The sequence below is a fragment of the Polypterus senegalus genome, chromosome 3, assembly GCF_016835505.1.
Source record: "Polypterus senegalus isolate Bchr_013 chromosome 3, ASM1683550v1, whole genome shotgun sequence".
Lineage (NCBI taxonomy): Eukaryota > Metazoa > Chordata > Cladistia > Polypteriformes > Polypteridae > Polypterus > Polypterus senegalus.
The window spans coordinates 202,170,395-202,196,980 of NC_053156.1; positions in this window are offsets into that span (position 1 = coordinate 202,170,395).

The following is a 26,586-nucleotide window of genomic DNA, read 5'->3' on the forward strand; positions in this document are numbered from 1 at the left end:
AAAATGTTTCAGATTTAAAACCTCTTAACGCGCACACGTGCCGGTCCCGGGACATAACAGCGTTTTAAAAACGTTACAGGAATGTATGCATGCCCATCTGCCATGCATCTCAACACCCTACCCATCAAATGAAACTTCAAAGTCTCGTCTTTCCGATGATATAAACCATTTTGACACACAACAACCACAGCACTGACACTAAAGCCTTTTTTACAGAGAAGTACATACTTTTAAGAGTTGACTGTCCCTACCTTTGAAGACCCCCTGCAAGTCAAACATCAATATTTCCGAGCAGTATTGATCCCATTGTGTCCGTAAGGCTCCAGCGAATATAATCCAGTAAAACGATTTAGGTCCAAAACACACGATATATTCTCAAAGGGACAAAAACTCCAGAAAACGTTTCATAACTTGAGACCACCTACGTAATTTTTTTTCATTTATATTGCTCATATCAGACGTAATTTGTTTCTGTCGGCGATAACCATGCTACCGCATGAAACACGGAAGTGTTAGCTTCCGATCGACACCTAAGTTGGCCAATTACGACGGGTCTGGGGTTGACTGGCACCTCGTATAGCCAACCAGTGTCACAGAAAGCTTGGAGGATGACGTAGCTCCAAACCCTGGTAGAATCTACCAGTTTGATTGGACACTGTGACTGACACTCAAAACTTACAGCCAATGAGCAGCCGAGCATTTTGATATGTAACTTGCCATACTAACTTGTAAACAAAACGATCGGAGCTGCGTGAAGGTGGCATTTGTGCCAGTCTGCAGAGTTGGTGCGTGGTTGTTTATTGTGATTTCGCCAAGTTTTTTCGCATTTTAAATATGAATAAAAGTAGAAGTTTAAACGTAAATAAACGCTCGATTAAATAATAGATGCATGTACGCGTTGCGAAAGTATTCAACCGGCCCAGGAGACGTCTAATGGCAGAGAGCGACATGTGCCACGCCTTGTGCTTTCTGCTTGCTAGTGATTGCTGCCATCAAGTGGCACATGGAAAACGCTGAGCTGTGTTGTAACAGTTTGTAAAAGAAATATATATAGTTTGTGTGCATTTTATAAAAAAAGTAAAAATAAAAATATAAATATATTTTTGGCCCATAACTTGTATTGACTATTTTACATAGAAATGTGTATTTTTTATTGTTTTTATTATGGAACATGAATTTCCATAACTAATAGAGTGACACTGTGTGTAGATATAGATTCCTTTAGGTGTAAGCTTTCAGTAGAGCCCTCATTGATATATGTGGGTTGAAGCATTCAAAAGTTATTACACTTTTTCCATATGTTCCAAAATGTGGATAATGGTCCCTCTAAAAAGCCCTGGGCATGCCCACATAAAAACTGGTGTAAAAAATGTCATTTTTACAGGTATTCTTTTCAAATTTGAAATTTGAGTAGTCAACAAGTTATTCTGTTGGTACATAGTGTGTTTCTGTCCCCACCTACCTACTGCAGCTTTATTTTCCTTTATTTTCATAAAAAAACTTAGGCGAGAACAAAAAAATTTGTTTTTTTTGTGAGTTCTAATGTGCATAACTTTAGATCAGTCACACCTACAGTGATTCTGACTACTAAGGGTGAAACTAGAGAATGTTACCTTTACAAAGAGACCAAACATGTGTTTATACTCTAGATAGTTCAATAACAGCAATGATTCTAATTTGGAGAGGTGAAATTACAAGCGATTTAGCAAAAATGACCCCGCTTGATAAGGGGGAAACCATCATGTCAGTTTATTATTCAGCTAAGCAAGCAAAGCATAAAAAAAACACATTTTCACTGTATCAAAACCAATTTCTCTATCATTAAGTTAAGTTCTGAGCAACAGAATTGTGCAGTTATCTCGTTTTAATTGAGAATTTATTAACATGGCTATGAAAATCTTGAAAGACGTCAGGTGCTTCTTAGTCACAACTCCTTTCCCCACCTCTGTTATGCCTTTGTGGCTAGATAGATAGATTTCCTTTATCGTTTATAAGTTAACATTTTCTCCTTTCCAATTGATGCCATGCGTTTTTAAATATTACTGTATCTCATTTTGTATGATTCTATGTATCACTTTGTACTTGCTGTTATTGGTTTTAATATAAATAAAATATGTTTTTTTTAATGAAAGCTTAAAACAAGTGCCTCTTTTTGACTGCTCCTAACAGGCTGGGAGGTTCAAGTGTACTTTTCTCGTCTAACTGCAGTCCTTTCATGGTATATAAGGATGCCTTTGTGAAGTTCTCTATTCATGGTACTGTACATTGGGTTAGAGTAAATTAATTTTATTTACTTTACTTTAGTTTAGTTTTAGTTTGATTTAGTACTGATTTGGAACATGCAAGTAAGAATTTTACTGTACTCTGTAGACATAACCCTATAAATGCAGAGTAACTATAGTAATAATATTTACTATATCTAATTATAACAAACTCAAAAAGAAGTTGTTTGGCTAAGCCTACACCAGAAGAACAATAGACACTCAATGTCACAGCGACAACATTAAATAATTAATGTTTAATTTATATTCAACTGGCAACTGTAAAAGTCCATCCATCTATTCATTTTCTGAACATACAGCAGTTATCCACTAAAGGGTCACTGGATGCAAAAGCCTTTACAGCCATTTGACAGTTGATAGTACCCAGGTGAGTATACTCGTCCATCACAAGATATACTCAAGTGTAAACTCAGATTCACTCAAAGAACACCAGTTTAAAACCACCATTGAACCTCACCTGCAAACCCTATGACTGTAGAAAATGTATGGAAGTAATTGAAATATATGAAAATGGACTCAAAGAAAGATTCTGGTATTTGTGACAAAGCAACATTACCTACAACACATATTGGCCCTCATGATTACACAAACATTTTGATAAGAAACAATCTCAACCTTTATGGCCATTTATACACATTATATATTCTAACTTAATTGAAGCAGTTCCACAAAGGCTGTGCCATACTCACATTTCAAACAGTAAAGCAAATTTATCTTTCATTTCTGTTATAAAAAGAAATCTTGGGAGGTAGACGAGGGAGATGAGACGTGATCTTCTCGGAAGACACTTTGACATCCCGCGAGAGACACTTTAACATGAGACAAAAGGACAGTTGCTGTACGGGCTTTTAAATGATCAATGTGCAACGCGACAAGCATAACACGCAGCTTGCCAGCAGCTGATCCAACCGCATCTACAGTAAGTCCAAATATTGTTTTTACTAAAGTTTTAAAATAAAAGTGAAAATAATGCATATGTAACAAGTCCCATGAAAATAACAATCTCTTTAACTCTTTCAGGGCTGATGTCAACTTTTGTCAAAAGGAGGAGTTGACAATGGTAATCGACAGTAAACTGTGACAAAACCAACTGTTATGTTTTAGCTGGACTCTCGTTGCTAGAAGGAAAGTTAGCTTCATTGGTTTGACCGAGATTTACTGCACTCTCATGAGTAGCAAGGCACAAACAACAGCAAAAATGGCACTGACATCTAGCAAGAGATCAAAGTGAATGCATAAAGCAAACTACTGCATGGATGACGTTTTGCCTATTATCTCTGAACTGGACTATGACTTGTTGGACTACGATTTTGATACAAGTGATCGAAGACGAATGTGAGGTTCCAGCTTCAGTCGACTGGTTCCCAGCTAATCATGGTGCTGAACGGGTTCATGTAGCTGATACGCCTACGGCAATGTTCCCCAGGAAAGATTGCCACTTAACAATGATAAGAGGTAGAAACCAGATTGTAATGCACTCCAGCTGTGATCATTGCTGCTGCTGCCTCAGCCACGTGAAGACAGCTTGGCAGTAAGCATGCAGCAACAGACGTTTTATATTGATTTTTGTGTGAAACCATTGCTTTTCAGAAACTGTTTTTTGGAACAAATATTCAGCCCTCAAATGTGTTGTCAGCTTGGTTTAGGAATGTCTGTTTTATTTCTGCCGAGTTTCTCTGATAAAATCTTAATACTTCTCATGGTTATTTTATTTTGAAGTTATTATTTGTGACAACACATTGCCACCATTTTGTTTAAAAACCTTCACAATGTCTACATCATTTCATTGTTAGCAATAACTTCAGTTTTGATCATGAGGTTCTCAACTGGAGACAAGCATTTATATTCATATACTGTAAAGCCAAATACATCTTTGTTGGTATTGGTGTTAGTGCTAGTTGGGGAAAGGCACTTTACTAACTGTTAGGACCTCGCTTTCTTGTTATTCTGACTACAGTTTTTGATTACCATTTTGGGATGGTTGGTTCCTGTTTTGGATCTGTTTTGGCTTCAGACCTTTCCCTGTCTCAACATCTCCTGTTTCAAATTCTTTCTTCTGTTTGTCTGTTTGTCCTTTTGGACAAGCCATTTTTTCATCTTCACTATAATAAAATCAGACAAATTCTTAATTTTATTATTTCTTACTTGGACTAAAAATGAAATTGTTAAAACCAGTGATGTGAAGGACAACCCAGCAACAATTTGTCCTCTATCTAAAGATGTTTCTGAGAAAAACATATTCTACTGCTTCGATGTAAAACTGCAAAATTTTATGTCTAGAAATTAAGTACGGTATATGATAGAATATATTTTGCTACTTTTCTGATTGTCATTTTAATAATGCTGAAATCCAAATGGCTTAAAGTGTTTAGTCTCAAATAAAACAGGATGTATCCTATGAAACTAACAAAGTGAATACTGAAAGTCTGATTGAAATGCATTTATTCTGCCTTCTAAAAAATGTCGAGTTACAAATTCTGCTTCACACTTTATACTATTATCATAAGGAAAAAAACGTAATTATGTTGACCTGCTTCAAAAATGTCCTTCATTTCACTTTCATATTATGATGGTTTTCTTGCTTGTAGAATTAGTATAAATTGACAGATAATAATGATATTAATATGAATTGACTGTAGCCATTTTGCTTAGACCCCCAAGGTCAATTATGTTTTCCTTTGTCATAATGCAGGAGGATCAAAAACATTCAAAAGAAATAATTATTTTTTAGGAAGTGAAAAACCAAAAGAATAAGAAATAAGCCTGTTTTCATTATCATTATTAGTGGGGTTCATTTCATCGATTACCACTGCGTCACTGTGTTACCATGAATTTAGTTCTTCATTTTGTAAAGTTGTAAAGGTATCATTTTGGCATGGCATTGTTGCCTTAGAGCTACTGAACCAAGGTTCAAATTCCAATAAAGTTGCTGTTTTGTGAATATGCGGTTCTTTTAATGTCACAAAGGCATATGTGTTATAGAATTTATTGTCTCCCATGAACTTATATGTGTGTTGTCCTGCAATGCACTTGTCTCTAGATCCAAAGTTTTTAGGAGAGTCTCTAGCACACTGTGACTTTTTAATGAAATTAATGGTTTTGGGAAGTCAATGAGTTAGGTGGATAAATTTTAGCACAGTCATGTTGATCACACATGCATCTCTTTTCATGACATGTGTTTATTCTTCTATGATAATTACTTTTCAGTTATTGACAGTGTAATGGGTGGTATTATTGGGATGGCATGCTGGCTTGAAGGAACAAGGACTCTTACCCAGCCAGGACACCAATACAGTAAAAAGAAAGGGTGAAGATAACAACATACAAGTTCGTTCTTCCCTGATATGTTAGGTGGCAGCATCCCTGGGCTTGGGTACACTGCTGGGCATGCTGGGAATTAGAGTAATGAAGTGCAGCCCTATGGGTGCTGCAATGGGGAGCTACAGGGATGCATACTTTCTCGGACTTCCGTCTGACCCAGAAGTGCTTCCTACTGGCAATGCCCTGGCAGTACTCCCAAGTTGGAGTTGGAGTTGGAGTTAGTAGTGGAGGATGGACTAAGCTTACCTGGGCGGAGTGGAGGAGGAGAAGAAGAGAGAGAGGAAGACTTCATTATATTGTGTGTTTAACAAGAAGCCTGTATTGAAAGGTAGTTGTATTAATAAACATTTTATTTAAACCGGGACTTGTGTCTTTGTGGTTATGTCTGGGGTTTGGGGTGCTGCAATGTCGCTTACAGGTCATAACTGATAAATAATTTTAGAATAGGTTTTTTTTTTTGTGTTTTTAAGGAGATTATCCTACGCATACCATTTTATCACATAAACTCTTACCCCTTAATTTTAATCTGTAAATATAAAAGTCCTACCCTTGCAAACTTGAAATCATCTTATAAGGAAAGCTTCAAATGTGTGGTACAGGAAGAGCACATTAGAGATCAGTTTATGATGCTTTAGAAAATAACCATTTTAGAGTGTCTGTTCAAGATTTAGAATTTGATTTTGTTTTACAGTCAGTTAAAAAATAAAGTACAGTTCCAGCTTTCTGTTTTGAAGCTCACGTTATTTCTTTCAACCCAAATTGCATCCATTGGAGAACACCTTTAAATGCATCAGTTTACTGCATACAAAATGATATTGCAAAACTGGCCTGCTCTCACCCTTTTCCCACTTCACAGCCAAAACTGAAATTACAAGATTCAAGAAACCATTGATTTTCATCTGAAGGAATTTGACAAATCAACTAATAAAGAAATTAAAGGTTTTAAGTTAATACTTTAGTTTAGGTACTGCACATATGCATCTATTACATATTTGCTATTATGTAACAAAATTTTAACATACACCTCTATGGGTCTTCATAAAACTGCATCAATAAAGTTTCTTCATCTCTGCAATGTAGCCTACTGACAAAACTTCACTTGAGTGGTCTGAAGTGGCTGAACTGAGAAACATTTCTCTTGCCATTACATATTTAGTTTAACATCTGTGAATTCTTTATATTAAAAAGTAATTTTACCATCATGTCAATATGCCACACTGCACAGAGATGAATATCCTCCCTACTGATGTTTTATTAGTGTTATGAAGACCAAAAGAAGCTTTTGCTAAGGTCTTGTTACATAAGAGGAAATTAATAATAGATGCATCTTAGCAGTACCTAAAAAAAGTTACTGGTTTTAATTTAGAGAATAATCGAGGACAAATTTAGTCATAGTGATTGTGAAAAAATCATCTGTACAGGTTAATTATAAACATCACAAACCTCAGCCTATTTTAAAAAATCAGTCAGCTTATTACAAAGTTTATGGAATGGCAATAAAAATGATTTTTGTAAATTATACAACTCAAAATTATATATCGAGCACATCTGTCTCGACTAAAACTCTCCAAAATGTTTCCAGGGCATGATCCAACCTGCGAACGTTGCAGCCAAGTCCCAGCCTCACTGGGTCACATGTTCTGGGCCTGCTCCAAATTAACATTATTCTGGACAAAAATTTTTAATTACCTTTCAGACAGCCTTGGACTCACAATCCCTCCTAACCCATTAACAGCTGTGTTTGGGGTTCTTCCAGATGGGTTTAAAGAGGATAAAGACAAACAAATTGTGATTGCATTTACTACACTCTTGGCACGCAGACTCATTCTGATAAACTGGAAGAACCCAAACTCTCCTCTTTTAAGTCAGTGGGAAACCGATGTGTTATATTATTTGAAATTGGAAAAAATCAAATACTCAGTTAGAGGATCTGTACAGAGTTTTGTCAAAACATGGCAGGATCTAATCAGTAATATTTTAAAATAAGCTCATAAAGCACAGAGAATTTATTAATTTAGGTATGTTTACAAGCCTTAAATTTCACGCCATTTGCCTTGCTCTCTCTCTTTAGGGGTGGGGATCGATTTGTCCTTAACTCAATTTTTCTTTTTGTAAAAACGTGATTGATTTGTATGGATTGCAATAAAATGAATACAAAAATAAAAAAAAAATAAAAAAGATTTTTGTAGTAGTTTCCAAGAGTTTGGCCATGCTGGAAGGAGATACAATTCAACTTGAAGGTATTCATGATGTGTAGGAAACTTTACTTCTGGTGTGTGAAATAAGCTGCAAGTTCTGGCTCTTGAAACCAGAAGTAAACTCTTGCTGCTAATCAAGGGTGGTATGTAATTAGATGGCATGAACTTGCTGTCATTGTTCCTTGTCAGAGTCAATTAGGATGTTGAAATGTTCTGTCGACCAGAATTAGAACTTTTTAACAGGCTACATGTCCAGACTAAAGACTGACTAGTTTAGTGTAGCATACCCTGATGAGAGCTGCTGATAAGCTGTGCATATTCTGAAACATGTCACAATAATTAAGAACCATTACTGAACCTCCTCCATTTTTTGCCTTTTCTTGGTATCCTGCTGCTTTCCTTGCCATTGGAAAAACATGTGAGATAATGGGAGCTTTGGAATCAAGTGATTAAAAGATTTTGTTATCATGTTAGACAGCCCAGTACAGACTAGTGTTACATGCCTAGGAGGTGGTGGGATGCCAATAGGCCATAGTGTCCAGTAATACATTTTTGACTGACTTTTCTGTTATAACAAAGCGACACCCACCAAGAGGTTTACCTTATCCAGGGATGCTGCTGATTGGAGTTTTTGTTTCCCTTTCCTCTGTTATTCTGTTAGGACAGTATGTTAGTTTTATATACTGTAGCTTTATACGCTGACAATTGACATCTGTACACCTGCTCATCCATGCAATTATTTAATTAGCCAATCATGTGTCAACAGTGCAATTCATAAACTCATGTGAATACAGTTCAGGACCTTTAGCTAATGTTCATGTCAAACAACAGAATGGGGAAAAAATGTAATCTCAGTGATTTTGGCCATGGCATCATTGTCGGTGCCAGTCAAGCTGGTTTGAGCATTTCTATAACTGCTAATCTCCTGGGTTTTCCAAGCACAACATTCTCTAGGGTTAACTCAAAATGGTTTAATAACAAAAAAAAAAACATCCAGTGAGCAGCAGTTCTGTGGATTTAAACACTTTGATGATGAGAGAGGCCAGAGCAGAATGTCCAGACTGATTCAAACTTACAGTAAGGCTATGGTAACTCAGATAGACACTCTGTACAACTGTGGTGAGCAGAAAAGCATTTCAGAATGCATAACATATTGAACCATGAGGTGGATGGGCTGCAACAGCAGAAGACCACATTGGCTTTCATTCCTGTTAGCCAAGAACAGAAAGCTGAAGCTGCTGTGAGCACAATATTACCAAAACTGGACATCTGAAGACTGGAAAATGTAGGCTGGTCTGATGAATCACATCAGAAAGAGAGTAGGACCAGAATTTTGCACCAACAGCACCATCCATGCATTTAACCTCCCTTTTGTTAACAGTTCAGGATGGAGGTAGTGTAACAATGTAGGGAATGTTTTCTTGACATATTTTTAGGCCCTTTAATATCCATTCATCATTGAGTATTGTTGGTGATCATGTGCATCCCTTTATGACCACAATTTTCTCATCTTCTAATGGCTACTTCCAGCATGATAATGCACCATGTCAGAAAGAGAAAGTCATCTCAAACTGGTTTCATGAACATGACTTCCCATTCAAAGAATCTGATTCCTATAGAACAGCTCTGCAGAAATTGTGTGATGTAGTCATGTCACCATGGATCAGAATCTCAAAGAAATGTGTCCCATTGTGGAATGAAAAACTGAGGCTGCTTGAGGACAAAAGGAGGCTCAACCCAGTATTTGTATTGTGCTCCTAACAATTTGATCAGTGAGCGAAGATAATGGAAGATTCTGTTTTATATTCTTTAAGCTAAAATGTATATGAAACATTCTTATAAATATAGCTATATTTCTTATGTAACAATATAACAATCTTAGTTAATAAAAAAGAGATACTGTTAGATAAGGAGAAAGACAGAATGTTTGAAAATGGAAAGGACACCAAAATGGCATACCATTTTTGACCTTATGCCATATCATATGTACTAACCTATGTCATGCAGATATAGAAACCTAAACTGAAATTTAAAAAAATAACTAAGATGGGAGTTTTAAACTGAAACTTCATAAGCATGAAGTTATTTTTATGTGTATTATCAGTTTTTCTTTCCCTTTATGTGAACCGATTTTGCTTCTAATTTCAATAACACATTTAAAACAAAGACACTTGAACTATGGATTTTGTGTGTGTGTGTGTGTGTGTATGTGTCATATTCAATGCTGGAGCTTTTCCAGTAACTGAAACATTTTGAAAACCTTGAAAAACACAGCTACAATATTAAAGGACTTATATTGTTCAGATCTTTGCATTTGCATTGTCATTCAGTCTGAAACTGCTTTCCTTCAGTGTATTTTAACTATCAGTATCTTTATGTGGATGCATTATGTAATTAAGTACTTTGTAAAGTTATTCATTTTATTTTGCCTGTTAATGTGTCATGGCATTTCAAGCCTGCAATCAGTGCAATACAGTGGTCCATGACTCATTACTTACAAAATTAATACGGCACTCACTACTATTTTAAATATACAAACACACAAATGATAAATACATGTGTCCATTTCCATTTTCACATATGCTTAGTCAAAATAAATCAACGTTATACTCTATGGAGTCTGTCTTGGCAGTGTTTTGCTCCTTGCTTTGTTTTTATGTCCTTTCAGTTAGTTCCCAATCCTATTTTCCTTTAATTGATAATTATTTTCAAATTTAAGTGAAGCCAACAGGAGTGAGGCTTTATAAGAAATGATGGCCCTCATGTGCTGCAGTCATTTGAGGGAAATAAAAGACTCCTGTTTGCAGTGTTAACCCTGTCTAAACTGGAGCCCTAAATGGAACTTTCTTTTTGGGCAACCACTGCCCAAAATCCCTGAATTCATAACTTTAGTATTTCTTATAAAAGCTTTAATTTGAATAATAAATATATAAACAAATAAATAATGAATAAAATAAGCACATGTCACAAACTATAACTTTTGGATTTACAGTATGAAGGCCTAAATAATAATAATAATAATAATAATGGCGGCACAATGGCGCAGTGGGTAGCGCTGCTGTCTCGCAGTTAGGTGACCTGGGTTTGCTTCCTCCCTGCGTGGAGTTTGCATGTTCTCTCCGTGTCTGCGTGGGTTTCCTCCGGGTACTCCGGTTTCCTCCCACAGTCCAAAGACATGCAGGTTAGGTGCATTGACAATTCTAAATTGTCCCTAGTATGTGCTTGGTGTGTGGGTGTGTGTGTGCCCTGCGGTGGGCTGGTGCTCTGCCCGGGGTTTGTTTCCTGCCTTGCGCCCTGTGTTGGCTGGGATTGGCTCCAGCAGACCCCCGTGACCTTGTGTTAGGATATAGTGGGTTGGAGAATGACTGACTGACTGACTATACTAACAAAATTACTCAAAAGCTTGTCTAAAAAGGTAACTTTTAGGCTGGGCTTTAAACTGTTTGACCAATAGCTCTGATCTCAGAGCTGGAAGAAGACTGTTCCACAATCTGGGACCAACAGATTGAAATTCTCAATCTTTATGCGTCTTCAACCTGGAGTAAGGGACAGAAAGAAGGCTTTGTTTACTGGATCTCAGGGCTTGACTAGTGCTGTAATGGTGCAGGAGATCCACAATGTATTGAGGAGCCTGACCATGCATGGCTGTATAAGTCAGTAAGAGAATTTTATATTGTATTCTGAATTCAACTGGAAGCCATTGCAAAGAGAATAAGATAGGAGAACTGTGAGTCCACTTATGGGAGCATGTTAAAAGCCTGGGAGCTGAGTTTTGAATGGTCTGAAGGCGAGTTAAACCAGAATTGCTTATACAGGTAAAAACAGAATTACAAAAATCAATGCGTGATGAGATAAAATCATGAATAAGCATTTCCATCTCAGCGGTGTATGGGTCAGGAGGGGCAAAAATTTGAAACTTAGCTTTAAGTTGTTGGCTAAAAGCCATTTATTAATCTTCATCAGACAATCAACAAAAAAAGCAAGCTTGTATAGTTGTTGGCTTGTAAAAGAACAATAGAGCTCGATATCATCAGCATAAAAATTATAAGAAATATCCTTAAAATAATGAATAATATGAGCTAAAGGTACCACATACAATGAAAAAAAATAATATAGGCCTGAGTACAGAACCCTGAGGAACATCACAGTACAGCAACACTGATGTGAACTCGCCCGCATGAACTGAAAAACTCCTATCAGCTAAATAAAATGAAAACCAGGCTGAAACTGAGCCATTGATACCTACAGAGTGAAACAACTTATCCCAAAAGAATCTTATGGTCAACAGTATCAAAGGCTAAGATCAAGCAATTCCAGTACAGAGCACTTGCCATTGTCTGCAACCATTAGTAAGTCATTTGTGACTTTTAGTAGCACTGTCTCTGTAGAATGATTTATTCAAAACCCTGAATGAAAAGGGTCCAAGGTTTGTTTGTCTCAAGAAAAGCAGCCAGCAGTTGCTCAACAACCTTTTCCAAAATTTTTGAAAAGAACGGCAGTTTTGAGATGGGTCCATAGGTTTTTTACAATGAAGGGCTCTCAATTAGATTTTATCAGAAGGGGGTGAACAACAGCATGTTTAAAATAACTGGGGACACAACCAGATATCCAAGAGCAATTAATAACAGATACTAGGCTAGGGCCAATAGAATTAAGAACTTTTAAAAACAGAGTAATTGGTGAAACATCTGAAGAACTTGAAGGTGGCTTTCTTATTTCACAGACAATAAATCCTCAAGGGAAAATAAATTATAAGAACCAAAAACTGAAGTACCTAAGGGACTGGCATTTAAAATAAGAGGCATATGTGGAGAGATGGGGCTGCCAACCATGCCTTTGCTAACAAAATCATTAAGAATATCATAATAATTCTTTGCATTTATATAGCGCTTTTCTCAGTACTCAAAGCTAAGCAATTGCAGTTTAAGGGCCTTGCTCAAGGGCCCAACAGAGCAGAGTGCGTTTTGGCATTTATGGGATTCCAACCGGCAACCTTCCAGATCATCGCAGCCACTCTTTGAGGAGACCATGATATTATATATTATTATTAGAAAGGCTGTCTCTGCCTTTTTGCCACAGCCCTGTACTGTGACAGCCAGTTGTCTATGCGCACTTGGGCTTTTGACAGTTCTTATTGTATTTGGTTATTTTTGTATTGTCACAATTTAGGAACTGTTGGTTAAGACAGCGGTGTTGTTAATGATTAAAGTTTTAGATGCATAGATAGAACTTTATTTGTCCCCAGGGGGAAGTCTGACTTCTTCCTCAAGTTTTAATTTACCTTCAAAAATTGAAATTATTATTTTAAATTAAATTCTTTATTGTTTCTTGGTGTTTATATTTTGGGTACTCTGTCTTATTGTGGGTGGCACGGTGGCGCAGTGGTAGCGCTGCTGCCTCGCAGTTAGGAGACCCGGGTTCACTTCCCGGGTCCTCCCTGCGTGGAGTTTGCATGTTCTCCCCGTGTCTGCGTGGGTTTCCTCCGGGCGCTCCGGTTTCCTCCCACAATCCAAAGACATGCAGGTTAGGAGGATTGGCGATTCTCAATTGGCCCTAGTGTGTGCTTGGTGTGTGGGTGTGTTTGTGTGTGTCCTGCGGTGGGTTGGCACCCTGCCCAGGATTGGTTCCTGCCTTGCCTTGTGCCCTGTGTTGGCTGGGATTGGCTCCAGCAGACCCCCGAGACCCTATTCGGATTCAGCGGGTTAGAAAATGGATGGATGGATGTCTTATTGTTTACAAGGAAGAACTAAATAAAGTAAAATTATTTTTTATTGCCCTTTCTTAAAATGTTCTTGCTGGAATTTGGAATTTGTTTAATTTAAAGTTTTGTTGCAGTTTGCTTTGCTTGTTTAATTTCCTGCTATTTGGTTTAATTTATTTAATTACTATAATAATTTCTTGTTATTTTGTTTTACCAAATTAAATAATATGTTTTCTTTTTTTACATTGACCTTGTATATATTATTGTACATTATATATTTCAGCCAACACAAACCTGTCACTGGCACCAAAATAAAATTAACAAAAGACAATACACTAGATTTGTAGTTTTTTTGCCCTTAAACTTGAATTGCAACACTAAATGGTGTCTTAGTTTTAACTTTGGTTTAAGAAGTACTGTTACATATTTTGTCCTGTATTTGGTTACAATAATAAGTATTCAAAAAGGATTTGTTTAATTTTTGTTAATGAAGTTAAAAGTCATTGCCAAAATTGTGTGCAGAGCATTAAAATGACTTGTGTCCTGTTTTGTGCATGCACAGAGTGAACTTCATATCTTTATTTCTTTTGTTTAAACTTTCTAAAGTGATCTGACTTAAAACAAAAAATAGCAGTTCCTGCCTATGATAAAATACTCAGTGAAATCATTAGTGCCAATACAAATTTCCCCTTTTGCATCAGTAAAGTACTATTTATCTGTCTTCTCCTAAATGTTTTTTTTATCATTAAAGATAGATAGATAGATAGATAGATAGATAGATAGATAGATAGATAGATAGATAGATAGATAGATAGATAGATAGATAGATACTTTATTAATCCCAAGGGGAAATTCACATACTCCAGCAGCAGCATACTGATAAAGAACAATATATAATTAAAGAGTGATAAAAATGCAGGTAAAATGGACAATAATTTTGTATAATGTTAACGTTTATCCCCTTTGGTGGAACTGAAGAGTCGCAAAGTGTGGGGGAGGAACGATCTCCTCAGTCTGTCAGTGGAGCAGGACAGTGACAGCAGTCTGTCGCTGATGCTGCTCCTCTGTCTGGAGATGATACTGTTCAGTGGAGGCAGTGGATTCTCCATGGTTGACTGGAGCCTGCTCAGCGCCTGTCACTCTACCATGGATGTCAAACTGTCCAGCTCCGTGACTACAATAGAGCCTGCCTTCCTCACCAGTTTGTACAGGCGTGAGGCATCCTTCTTCTTTATGCTGCCTCCCCAGCACACCACTACGTAGAAGAGGGCACTCACCACAACCGTCTGATAGAACATCTGCAGCATCTTATTGCAGATGTTGAAGAACAGCAGTCTTCTAAGGAAGTATAGTCGGCTCTGTCCTCTCTTGCACAGAGCATCAGTATTGGCAGTCCAGTCCAATTTACCATCCAGCTGCACTCTCAAGTATTTATAGATCTGCACCCTCTGCACACAGTCGCCTTTGATAATCACAGGGTCCAGGAGGGGGCCTTGGTATCCTAAAATCCACCACCAGTTCCTTGGTTTTGCTGGTGTTCAGGTGTAAGTGGTTTGAGTCACACCATTTAACAAAGTCTTTGATTAGCTTGCTATACTCCTCCTCCTGCCCACTCCTGATGCAGCCCACAATAGCAGTATTGTCAGTGAACATTTGCACGTGGCAGGACTCCGAGTTGTATTGGAAGTCTGATGTATATAGGCTGAACAGGACCGGAGAAAGTACAGTCCCCTGCACTGCTCCTGTGTTGCTGACCACAATGTGAGACCTGCAGTTCCTAAGACGCACATACTGAGGCCTGTCTGTAAGATAGTCCACGATCCAAGCCACCAGGTGTGAGTCTACTCCCATCTCTGTCAGCTTGTCCCTAAGGAGCAGAGGTTGAATGGTGCTGAAGGCGCTACAGAAGTCCAGAAACATAATTCTTACAGCACCACTGCCTCAGTCCAAGTGGGAGAGGGATCAGTGTAGCATATAAATGATGGCATCCTCCACTCCCGCCTTCTCCTGGTATGCAAACTGCAGAGGATTGAGGGCGTGGTGGACCTGTGGCCACAGGTGGTGAAGCAGCAGCATGGTCTTCATCACATGTGACGTCACAGTGACAGGCCGGAAGTCATTCAGCTCACTAGGACTTGATACCTTTGGGACTGGGGTGATGCAAAATGTTTTCCAAAGCCTCGGGACTCTCCCTTGGTCCAGACTCAGGTTGAAGATGCGCTGTAGCGGATTCCCCAGTTCCAACGCAGAGGCCTTCAGCAGTCATGGCGATACACAATTTGGACCCGCTGCTTTGCTTGCATGAAGTCTCCTCAGCTCTCTGCTCACCTGCGCTGCTCTAATTGTGGGTGGGGATGTCTCACCTATGCTGGTATCAGCAGAAAGATGGTTCGAGGATGTTGTACTCCGAGGTGAGAGTGGGTTAGGGTGGTCAAGCCTGTTAAAGAAGTTGTTCATTTGGTTTGCTCTCTCCACATCTCTCTCGATGGTGGCACCCCGCTTCTAGCTGCAGCCAGTGATAATCTTCATCCCATCCCACAGTTCCTTCATGCTGTTTTTCTGCAACTTCTGCTCCAGCTTTCTCCTGTACTGCACACTAGCTGAGCTAGACTCGGAGTTCCTTCTGCATGTGCTTGAGCTCATGCTGATCACCACCTTTAAAAGCCCTTTTCTTCTGGTTCAAAGGGCCTTGATGTCACTTGTAATCCATGGCTTGTTGTTAGCATAGCAGCATACTGTTCTTATGCAGCCATTTTAAAATTAACAAAATAACACCACTTACTTTACAGTTTCAGTATTGTAGCATTCAACATTTATTGAGTTAGTGACTTTAAAAGCAAACTGTTTATGTTGAGATTTCATTATTCTATTCCCAGTGTATGATATTGGGAGCAGCTGATTAATTCTAATAGAGTTAAGTTAAAATATAAACTTCTGCTTTATACAACAACTACAACAATGAATGATGGGACTGCGGCACAGTCACTAATGTTGCTACTTTATGAATCCAGTGTCTGAATGTACGTACCTGCTTCCATCTGTATGTTCTGTCTGCGTCCATGAAGGTTTTCCTTCCGCATCCCAGAGACATGCAGATTAATTGGTTCTTTGTGAGTAAGATGTACATACCAGTTGGCTCTGCAGTGGTTTGTTGCTCCATCCAAGCTTATTTCCCTAATGCTGATGGGATCCCCTCCAGCCTCCTATGGTGTTGAATTAAGTGGGTTTGAGAATGTTATGTTTTTATTAAGAAATATTGTGTTGAAAGTGAAAGAATATTTATGTGATTTCTGTAAAAATATTTAAGAAAATCCAAGAGAGAAAAGCAATAGAAATTGAAAATGATATAATACATTGAATTCAGAAAGTACAGTATTCAGATATTTTTACTTTCTTCACACCTTAATGTGTTGTAGATTTAATTGTAAATGGATAAATTTGCCATTGTGCCCATCACACAATGCTCCTGATACCTTCTTCCAATTGTTTCATCAACAATGCTCTCTTTGGGTTATCTCTTCATCTAATTTTCCATCGTGGGGTACCACTGATCCCAGATATTTAAGTTTATCCACTCTTTTCAGTAGCTCTCCCTGCAGGCTAACTTCTGAATCCTGATCTTCATTAAACCTCATATGTTGTGTCTTCTTTCTATTTATTTTCAATCATCTATCTTCCAATGCCCTTCTCCATTCTTCCAAGTTCCTCTTTTTTAGTGCTACTCAACACAATGCCATCAGAAAAAAGCTGATGGGAACAATAACTAACACATTGAAATGTTATTACTTTGATGCAATGTTAATAATTTTAGGTAAAAATTATAATTGTTACAAGGCACATTAGCTGTGATAGTAGCAGTCATTAGACTGAAGAACTTAAGGGATAATGGGATGGGGGAGGAAAGGGTCATAGAAAATGTTTTGAGTGTATAGCACCAAAGGACAACGGCTGGTGGGCACTCCCAGTACATGTGGAGGAAGATGACAAGGAACTGATAGCAGACAAAAGGGATCTAGTTCTAAACCCTTCACATGGCAGCTTCATGGGCCGAGATATCATTTACAGATGAATTTAAAAAGATCATGATTTTAGAACATTTTGGCTGTTTTGAAAGATGATATGCCAGCATAGCACAGGGAGTTCAGAAAAGTGTGCCAGTCAATTACAGAAGACATGATGGGAAGGGTTTTTATGGAGTAGGTGGTCAAATCCAAACATAGGGTGTGATTTAGGAGAGGGGGGTCAAAGCAAAGAGGGCCAAGGAATGAAGTGGAAGAGGGTAACTCTGAGTACTGACTTCGGCAGGAAATACAACAAAAATGAGGTTTAAAGCTTAGGATATCAACACTGGAGAAAAAGAAATGTTTCAAGACCTGAACGATTACAAATGTATCCAAGCATGGTGATGCCTGGCTGACAACAAGGTATGGAGAAGATGAAGTGAACTTCATTATTTATGGCAGAGTTCAAAATCAAAGATTGTGGAGGTGCCTTCTTGCCAGCAGGCATATCAATTTTTCAACCCTATATCTGAAAACAACACATAAGATATAATGGAGCCAACTATAGGAGAGAGAGAGACTTTAATTTATTTGAGTAAAAGGAGGAAAATGGCCGAGCAATAGGAGGAAAATGTGTTTTGTTTCTATGAAAAACAGTTTGTCGAATTCCATTGATTTACTGTCTTTCAAGAGAGTACACAAGGGTACAGCGGACAAAATAAAAAGGAGAACAAGTGTCAGCATATACATTGGTCTTCCAAGACTAAACCTTAATTATGTTATGCTATGTTTGACATCTTCACTGTGAGCCTTGTGATTCAAGCTGTTTGATGTCATGTGGGTTATAATTTTTAGGCAAGGTGCCAAAATAAAAGCCAGATTTGTATTCTTGACAAATCACATTCATTAAATAATCTGTAATTAATTATAGGTAAACCTTCCTTAATTGTATGATATACCTACAGCACACTTCCAGTACTGTAGCCTATTTTACAGCAGTATTTATCAGGTTTTCTCATGAGTGGCCTCCAGCTTGTGGATGACTCAGTTGAAATGATTCATTTGAACAGAATACAAGTCCTTGTAGTGTTTTCATGAAGAATTACAAGAAAATGATTGTGGTTTCCACAGAAGTATTGGTTGCTAATGGGTCAAATGAATGTATAATAAGTTCAGTAAAATGAACTGTTTTTTTTTTCCTGAATGGAGTGTGGTAAGTGTTTTATGCACTCTTTGCGTAAGGTTTTACTTAAACTAAGGGTACTGAACAGACAGTCATAATACAAATATTTAATATATTTCTGTATGTATATTTTGTGTACTGTGGCCTGCGGTGGGATGGGGTGCGGGCATGGGGGCACCAGCTGACCAAACCTGATACAGAGAGACATCAGGTACAAGTTTCAGCACAACACAAGTTTATTCTTAAGAGGAACCGTTTTCCAGTTGTTCCCTTCAGCAGCCCAGTGCAAAACAGTACAGCCCGCAGTACTTTCTTTGCCTTCTTCTCATGTTTCTCTCTCTCTCTCTCTCTTTCTCTCGGTTGCTTCCACTTCTCCTATGGCAAGCGTTGTCCTCTCCCTTCTGACTCTGGCAGCTCCTCTTAAGCTGCTCCAGGAAGAACTCCAGGTGGTTTGTTAGGGAGGTCTAGAATCACTCTCAGGTATGCTGGAAGCCTGACGTAATTGGGTTCTGCAGTCTCTGTAGCTCCCCCTGGAGGTGCCCATGGAACTCAACAGGGCTGCAGTGAACTCCAACTCATAGCGTGCTCTGTGGGAATCCGTGGTGCCCCGGCAACCCTGGGGAACTGCCCACTAGCGTCCCAGGAAAGATAATGCCCAGAATATGTTCTCTCCCTCGTTATTTCCATCCAGCTGGTGTTGCGGTCGAGCAGGGCCCCTGGCCGTCCACGACAATATATATGCCACATTCTATGTAAGCTATTTTTGTTTGTCTGTTTTTGTTTGTATTGTATTACTGTTATAACTCATTTGTGCTCTGTATGTATGAAAAAAAAACTTGACATAGAACTTGAGATTTTGATAAGTAGTAATGCATTGTCCTTCAAGGTCTGTTACCTAAAATGTTTTTTTTTTCTCAGTTTTTAGTACAACAGCCACTAAGCATTGTCTAATTATTTCCCATACAGTATTCTTAAACTTTTAATATGTTTCCTTTATGGTTGGTTTTTTAAGCATTTTCCATTTTTAGGAAAATTATTAAAGGAGTTTTAATAAAAAAAAAACTAAGCATGTCTTCATTGAGTGATACATTAAAAAATGTGAAACAAATGTACATGGTGGCAAAATCTGATAAATGTTAGAAGTATAAAGTGTGGACTGCTGTCCAACTCTAATAAAGCTTTGAACTGACAATCAGACTTTCCATTTTATAAGTATCTTTTTGTCATTTGCCAGTTATCTGGCCTATAAGCTCAGCTTCAGTAGTTGTTTTCAGGGTGCTGGTGGCCTGAATCTTAAACATGATTATCATTATAAATTATAAAGGTACATTAGTTGACTTACTGTCATACATGAAGATTGAGATATCACTATTAAAATGTCATAGGAGTACAGTAAAACATGTTATTGCATGTGTTTAAAGTTCACACAGCATTTCATCCTAAAAGAGAGAAGTTTTAAAGCTACTTATGTTTTCAAGATCTCCCCCTATTATGAAAATTTCTCAAGAAATATATTTTTGGATGCCAAAACCTCACATAACTAATTAACTCCAAAATTCACTGGTGATAAACAAGTATTCTTTACTTTTTATATGAATACATATGTTGTGCTGAACCCCCAAGAATAACATTTAGGGTTTCATGTATAAACTGTTGCGTACACCCAATTTGAGCTGTATGAAAATTAACCTTGGCTTAAAGCCATGCACATTTTTACGGTAGTCCCCTACCTTGGCGGCAACCAGCGTCAAAGCAGTGCTACTGTTTGTGTAATTTACCTTTTTTTTCATATTCACATCAATGATGTGGGATTTATCAAATACACCAAAATTAATTGCATATCATTTACACATTTAATTGACTTCATTGTGATCATTCTGTAACAATATAATGATGCATGAAATGGCCAAACTGTTCCAACTACCATAGCTACTTTAGCGTTGTTAGAAGAAATGAAAGAATTAGAAGAGAGCACACATTTATAGATGATGATGACTGGCTTCTAACTTAATTAAGATTTCCAAGAGCTATCCTCTTGGAGCTGTGTGCTGAACTGGTGTCGGCTTTACAAAGGCAGACTTTGAGGAATTGTGCTCTACCTGCTTCTTTGCAAGTTCTGTCCACTCTTTTTAATCACAGGAGCTTTTCAGCGTGAACTTGTCTGAACAATCAGATATTTCACAAGCACTGCCGAGACGTACCATGCCACCTGTATAGGATGGTATTATCCGCTTGTCATCAAGATATATGAGAAATGTTCAAAAAGTTTCCACACTTTTATATTTTCGTTGGAAATGGTGAAGGCAGGAGGAGTAGTAATTGGGCATTAAAAAGTTGGTATGACGTTGTTAAAATTGCATTGCCAGCGAATTTGACTATGTAGAAAAGAGATTAGAGTTAAAAAAAAGTGTGGAAACGTTTTGAACATATCTCGTATAAGACTTCTTTACACTGTGGTTTAACTGCAAAAATACTAAGTGCAATCTGCAGCAACATCCGGTTTTTCCAAAATGTAATCGGAGTGGTCAACTGCATGCACGTTGTTATTGCAACGACACTGGACAAGTTACATCAGCCAGAGATGAGTCACCAAAAAAATGAGCTAGCATTACATCATATATGGCTGGTGCTTTTTTCAACTAATTTGGCAAAAGGCAAGCAGTCCTTTTAAGAATAGTGAGTCACCTCAAAGTAAAGAGAGCCAAGAATTGGTCCGTTGTGGTGCTTTGTGTTGGCGCTACACTATGAAGGCACCTTTAGAGAATGAATTTGCTAGTGTAAATAGACAGCACTTCCACTCTATTAATGTGCTGCTCTATAGTGCACAAAAAGTGTATCGCTTGAATCGTTTGAATGTAATCAACATTTTTCTTTTTACCAGTTCATTTAATTTTATAAATTTAATCACATAGTACAGCCATTATATTCCTTAGTTCATTGGCCACATTTCTTACAGCATCCACTATTGCATTTTGTGGCTCCAAAACAGTCCATCATAACATAGCTAGATGGTCTCCCGGTGGTTTCCGAGGCAGAAGTGTGTGTGCAACCAGTGCCCAAAGATGTGCTCAGTACAGCAGCACTATCCCAGCCTGAGCATTGTATGGTGGTCCACTGATTCCAAGATTCCATTAAACAATCTGTTTAAAACTCCACTGCTATCTCTCCTAGACACCTCCATGCTTCCACAGGTATGTAATCTGGACCAACGGCCTTTCCATTTTTCATCCTCTTCATAGCTGTCCTTACTTCCTCCTTGCTAATCCGTTGCACTTCCTGATTCACTATCTCCACATCATCCAACTTCTTCTCTCTGTCATTGTCTTCATTTATCAGCCTCTCAAAGTACTGTACTCTTTCCATCTGCTCAACACACTCTCCTCGCTTGTGAGTACATTTCCATCTTTATCCTTTATCACCCTAACCTGCTGCACATCTTTCCCAGCTTGTCTAGCCAATCGGTATAGGTCCTTTTCTCCCTCTTTAGTGTCCAGCCTCTCATACAACTCATCATACGCCTTTTCTTTAGCCTTCACCACCTCTCTCGTCACCTTGCACCTTATCTCCTTGTACTCTTGCCCACTTTCTGCATCTCTCTGAATATCCCACTTCTTCTTTGCCATCCTCTTCCTCTGTATACTCTCCTGCATTTCCTCATTCCATCACCAGGTTTCCTTTTTCTCCTTCCTCTTTCCAGATGTCACGCCAAGCACCCTTCTTGCCGTCACCCTTACTACATCTGCTGTAGTTTCCCAGCTGTTTGGTAACTCTTCACTGCCACCCAGTGCCTGTCTCACCTTTTCCCTAAACTCAACTTTGCAGTCTTCATTTTTCAATTTCCACCCTTTGATCCTTCGCTCTGCCCTCACTCTCTTCCTCTTCTTGATCTCCAACGTCATCCTACAGACCACCATCCTACCTAACTACTGCCTAACTACACTTTCCCCTGCCACCACTTTGCAGTCTTCAATCTCTTTCAGATCAACTCTTCTGCATAGGATGTAATCTACCTGTGTGCATCCTCCTTCACTCTTGTACGTAACCCTATGTTCTTACCCCAAATTCCCAAGGAAAACTTTACCTAACAATGAAACAGGAGTCCAAAACCAGAAAATCTGCACAGAGCAACTGGGGCTTTGGCTTAAATATCAGTTGGAGTCAGTATCCCAGCTTGCTTCTTAATCAGGAGGCTCTGCCTCATTTGGCTCAGCATAGAGGAACCAGGGAAGATAACACAGAATTAACATTTTTAAAACATAATGCAAAAATGATAATTACTAAAAAACATATATGAAAATCATAAGATTGCATATTTAGAACAGAAACCCAAAATATATATATATATATATAAATATATACCGTATATAATTCTATCCATCCATCCATTATCCAACCCGCTATATCCTAACTACAGGATCACGGGGGTCTGCTGGAGCCAATCCCAGCCAAGTCAGGGCGCAAAGCAGGAAACAGCCCACTGCAGGGCAATGTATAAATATATAATATACCAAATTATATTTAAACATTAACAAAAAGGTTAAATAAACAAACAATAAACTTAAGCCAGGACATGAATCCTGTCTGAAACACAACATATAATCACTTTTTTGTTTTTGTAATAGTTGTTTTCTTTTATCTTTATGACAGAGACATCATCACACGGCCACTATGTTGAGCTATTTCTTTTCTGGTTTTGCCTTTTTATGCCATATCTTATATGGTCATGTGAGCTACAACCTATAATCTCAACATATCCAGTCTGTAAAAGATGGCAACATCTATTTTATAATGTCCAAGATTGGGGTTAACCCCTTAAAACTCAAAAAAATCTTGCATAATATTATATTGCATATCTAATTATGCTGTCACTAAGGTTTTCTCTGAATGAGTTTTATAATGAATTGCAGAATTACTTTATCAAAGAATGGCTTGGATGGATGAGGAATATTGCCTGGTGGATGGATTGATGATAGAATACATAGTGAGACAATTTGTATTATAAAACATACTTTACTTGAAATGAAGCATATACTACTTTTTGTCAAGAATGCTTATAAATATAAATAATTAAAATATACAGAGAGTTCAACTATTCAGCTAACAGCTGTTTAAAATTTGTAAATTTCAAATTTTTACCATCAAGTTTTTCTTCTGCTTCATTGTCTTTAAAAACAGCCCTGAGCCAAACAGAGTATCCTGACTGTAATTAAGTAGATTATGTGCCATTGCCCTATAAGGAGAATAATTACCCAAAATAAATTATACATATGATGACTGATGAATTAGTATGAATCATAATACAACGTATTTGATTATTTTGCATTTTAGATGCAAAAATGTGACTTGGAACCTGACATAATCTTCTCCATTACTGGCAATAATGAAATCCTGCAGCACTACTTCAGCTAGGGCAGAGTGCAAAGGATCCTCATTTAGAATTTTTTTCTATACTCACTCATTTGAATATAAAACTAAGCGAGCCAGTCAAGCTCTTCAAATAATCTATGTGCAAATTATGATTTAAAAAATACAATCCTTTAAGAATTTCATTTGGATTGTGTTATGTCTGTATTTTCAATGTTAGAGTAGTACTGCAATGCATCTTTTTGATGAGTGGCTCAGGCTGCAGTCCAGAAATAGAGACACGTCATTTACTCTAGTGGTTTTTTACTTTGCAATATGTTTTAGTATCTGATTTAATGTGGAGTTTTATATCTGCTTTCAGAATTCGTACATTCTGGAGACTTAAAATTGTCTCAGTTCAGCTATGCTATAGTACATGGTGTTACGCCTGGTTTGAAAACAGGCAATAAATGATTACTGATAAAGACCAGGAGTTGACTGAAGCAAAATTAGGGTCAAAATATCAAATGTTAGGAGGAATGACTAACAAAATAAGCCCAATAAGTTAACTAAAGCTCATGTCTGAAAAGACACACAAAAGCATTTGCAACATTGTGATTGACTTAAGTATCTAGAATCTTAAACAATGTGAGGTTTGTAACATTGACTTTTATATGGTCATGACAGTAATGTCACACACGACAACCCCCTTGTCATTATAGGTAGCCAAGGGAATAGCAACCTGTAGTATCGTGAAATCTATGATACCATCCATCCATCCTTTTCCGCTTACCCGAGGTTGGGCACGGGGGCACCAGCCCGAGCAGAGAGGCCCAGACTTCCCTCTCCCCGGCCACCTCTTCCGGGAGAATTCCGAGGCGTTCCCAGGCCAGCCGGGAGACATAGTCCCTGGGGCCTCCTCCCTGTTGAACGCGCCCGGAACACCCCACCATGGAGGCGTCTAGGAGGCACCCTAATCAGATGCCCAAGCCACCTCATCTGACTACTCTCAATGCGGAAGAGCAGTGGCTCTACTCTGAGCTCCTCCTGGATGACTGAGCTTCTCACCTTATCTTTAAGGGAAAGCCCAGATACCCTGCGAGGAAACACATTTCAGCCGCTTGTATTCGCAATCTTGTTCTTTCGGTCACTACCCATAGCTCATGACCATAGGTGAAGTTAGGAACGTAGATCGACTGGTAAATTGAGAGCTTTGCCTTATGGCTCAGCTCCTTTTTCACCACTACAGACCATTGCAGAGCCTGCATCACTGTGAACGCTGCACCGATCCACCTGTCGATCTCACGCTCCATTATTCCCTCACTCGTGAACAAGACCCCAAGATACTTGAACTCCTCCACTTGGGGAAGGATCTTGGTCCCAACCCTGAGAGGGCACTCCACCCTTTTCTGGCTGAGGACCATGGTCTCGGATTTGGAGGTGCTGATTCCCATCCCAGCCACTTCACACTCAGCTGCGAACCGATTCAGAGAGAGCTGAAGATCACGGCTTGATGAAGCAAACAGGACAACATCATCTGCAAAAGCAGTGACCCAATCCTGAGTCGGTACCTATTAGCTGCCTCCAGAGTCCCACAGGACAAAAGGGTCCAGTAGGACTCCTTCTTCAGCTTGACGGTATCCCTCACTGCCGGTGTCCACCAACGGGTTTGGGGATTGCCGCCACGACAGGCACCGACCACCTTATAGCCACAGTTTGGTCAGCCACCTCAACAATAGAGGCACGGAACATGGCCCATTCAGGCTCAATGTCCCACACCTCCCTCGGGACGTTGTCGAAGTTCTGCCAGAGGTGGAAGTTGAAGCTACTTCTGACAGGGGACTCTGCCAGATGTTTCCAACAGACCCTCACAACACGTTTGGGCCTACCAGGCCTGACTGGTATCCTCCCCCATCATCGGAGCCAACTCTCCACCAGGTGGTGATCAGTTGACAGCTTCGCCCCTCTCTTCACCCGCGTGTCCAAGACATGTGGCCGCAAGTCTGACGACACGACCATAAAGTCGATCATCGAACTGAGGCCTAGGGTTTCCTGGTGCCAAGTGCACATATGAACACCCCTATGCTTGAACATGGTGTTCAATATGGACAATCCGTGATGAGCACAGAAGTCCAATAACAAAACACCACTCAGATTCAGATTGGGGGTGGCATTACTCCCAATCACACCCTTCCAGGTCTCACTGTCAATGCCCATGTGAGCATTGAAGTCTCCTAGCAGTACGAGGGAGTCCCCAGAAGGTATGCCCTCTAGCACCTCCTCCAGGGAAAAAAAAGGGTGGGTACTCCAAACGGCTGTTCGGCACATATGCACAAACAACAGTTAGGACCCGTTCCCCCACTCGAAGGCTGAGGGAGGCTACCCTCTCGTCCACCGGGGTAAACCTCAATGTGCAAGCTCCAAGTTGGGGGGCAATAAGTATGTCCATACCTGCTCGGCGCCTCTCACTGGTGGCAACTCCAGAGTGGTAGAGAGTCCAGCCCCTCTCAAGGAGATTGGTTCCAGAGTCCAAGCTGTGCGTTGAGGTGAGCCCGAC